The sequence below is a fragment of the Antechinus flavipes genome, chromosome 3 (assembly GCF_016432865.1).
Source record: "Antechinus flavipes isolate AdamAnt ecotype Samford, QLD, Australia chromosome 3, AdamAnt_v2, whole genome shotgun sequence".
In the NCBI taxonomy this organism is placed as follows: Eukaryota; Metazoa; Chordata; class Mammalia; order Dasyuromorphia; family Dasyuridae; genus Antechinus; species Antechinus flavipes.
Window position 1 is genome coordinate 279,296,067 of NC_067400.1, and position 2,383 is coordinate 279,298,449.

At 34.0% G+C, this 2,383-nt stretch overlaps 1 pseudogene; it reads left to right on the forward strand.

The window, feature by feature from the left end:
* Positions 1 to 1,299: 1,299 nt before the first annotated feature.
* Positions 1,300 to 1,848, forward strand: LOC127557912 (60S ribosomal protein L17-like; annotated as a pseudogene).
* Positions 1,849 to 2,383: the final 535 nt, after the last annotated feature.

Here is a 2,383-nt window from a genome sequence, read left to right on the forward strand (position 1 = left end):
GGAATCTGGAGACTTTGCTTTCTGGAGGTTATATGTTCTTGTCCAAGACTTCTTGATTATCATGATTCTCTTCCTTCATCCTATGATGATTTACGTAATAAATCTATTCCATATTTGGACCCTTGATTGGCTTCCCACTACATCTTCAAATTTCTGTTATAAGAAGTATCTTTGATAAAGTCACTGAATGAACTGGGATGACTGCCAGGTTTTCACTTTAATTTTTTTTTCTCTTTCTGTCATGATTTCACTAAAAAGAAAGTGCAAAAGGAATTCAAGATGGAAATGAACATACAAACACAAGAACTTCTATGGCAGAGGAATTCTTAGCTCAGTAATGAATGTAATAATACTTTTAACTTTCAGTCATGGCCATTAGGGAAAATTTTACCTAAATAACATACAAAATGTATTAGTAATGATTTTAACACAATAAACATATAATCTTTCATAATAATCCTAAAAAAGGAAAAATTTTAATTATAAAAAGTATTGCATTGAGTTACTTCCTTTGTAGGCTGAAATGAATTCAAATAGAATTTTCTTGTAAGAAAGAAAATGAGTAAAAATGTTGAGGACAAAAAGATCAAAGCCACATGTCCTATACTTTACCTGGTAAAAAGAAAAGGTAAGCTTGAAGAGAAGCTGGGAGCAAAGCCAAGGGATTGTTCCTTTATTAAAGGAGAAAGGACAGAGTACAGTAGCAGTGACTATTGATTTGATTACTATGCAGCAGACAAGAGACAAATAGGAAGTTAATTCAATAATAAATTTCCCAAACAACTGCCTACTACTTCTGGTCAAACTAGACTATATATCTTGCTTTTTTTAGTTCCATCTTCTAGACTAAAGCAATGCCTAGCTATGTTAATGGAAGTAGTGAATTTGGATCAAGGGAAGTCTAATGTCCATTAAGTGAATGCAAAGCTACCTTCTCAGTCCAACTCACATGATTCTTCAGGGATCCCATTTCTGGATCAAAATGCTACTGCCTTTTGTCAAAGACAGAAAGGTGTGTATTCCCTACACCATTACTCATTGGAGAACATTTATATACTTGCAAAATTTAGGTGATGGAAGGGACAGTTTATCTTAAGTTTTTCTCACCACGCAAATAACTATGAGGCCTCAAACATACTTGTCCCATAAAGGGACTGTAAATATAATTAATAATATTGATATACTGGGATCCCTGGGATATTCCTGCTATTCTTTTGGAAAGGAATCATTGGAAAGTGAGAGAGATACAGAAAGAAAAAAACAAAAGAAGCCTTGAGCCATCTTAAGTAATCACTTAAAATGGTGAGGTACTTCCTTAAGCCAAAGAACCCACGAAATCATGCAGGTCGGGGGACAGAAATTTCCAATTCCACTTCACAAACACCCATGAAACAACCCAAACTATCAATGACATGCATATTCAAAAGGCTACCAAGTGTTTGAAAGATGTCACATTGAAAAAACCATAAGCTTCCTTCCAATGATATAATGATGGAATTGGCACGTGTACTCAAACTAAGCAATGAGGTTGGGCCCAGGGTCAGTGGCCCAAAAAGATTGCTAATTTCTTGTTGTATATGCTTAAAAATGCAGAGAATAACATGGGATGGAGTGGAAAGATTTGGATGTGGATTCTCTTGTCAATGAACATACCTAAGTTAAAAAGATTCCCAAAATGTGATAGCATACTTACAGGACTTATTGTTGAATCAAGCTATACCTGAGTTCCCCTTGCCATATAGATATGATACTTAAAAGGAACAAATTGTTTCTAAACCAGAAGAGGAGGTTGCTCAAAAGAAAAAAGATATCTAAAAGAAAATGAAGAAATAAAAGCTTATGGCATAGGAACAAATATGACAGTGCAAATAAAAGTGAAATGAAATATAAAAGAGAAAAAAACAAAAGAAGACATCACTAATTATACATTTAAAAGAAAAAAAAGTTCTTGGCACAAAAAAAATACTAATTTCTCACTCTGAACATTTTCACTGAGGTGAAATTTGAATCCAGACTTTCTGACTCCAAGTCTATTGACCTATTCTCTATGCCTCCATTGCCAAACTTCAAGGGAGTTTTTGTTTGTTTGGGGTGTTTTGTTTTGTTTTGCTTTGTTTTGCTTTGTTTTGTTTTTGTGGAATAACCACGAAACCAATGTCACTGAAGCTTATTGTTGTTGAGTCATTCCAGTCATATCCAGTTCTTTATAAATCTATTTGGATTTTACTGGCAAAGATTCTGAAGTGGTTTGCCATTTCCTTTTACAACTCATTTTATAAATGAAAAACTAAGGCAAACTGAATTAATTGACTTGTCTAGGGTCACACAACAATAAAATCTCCAAAGCCGAATTTGAACTCATGAAGCTAAGTCTTCCTGACTC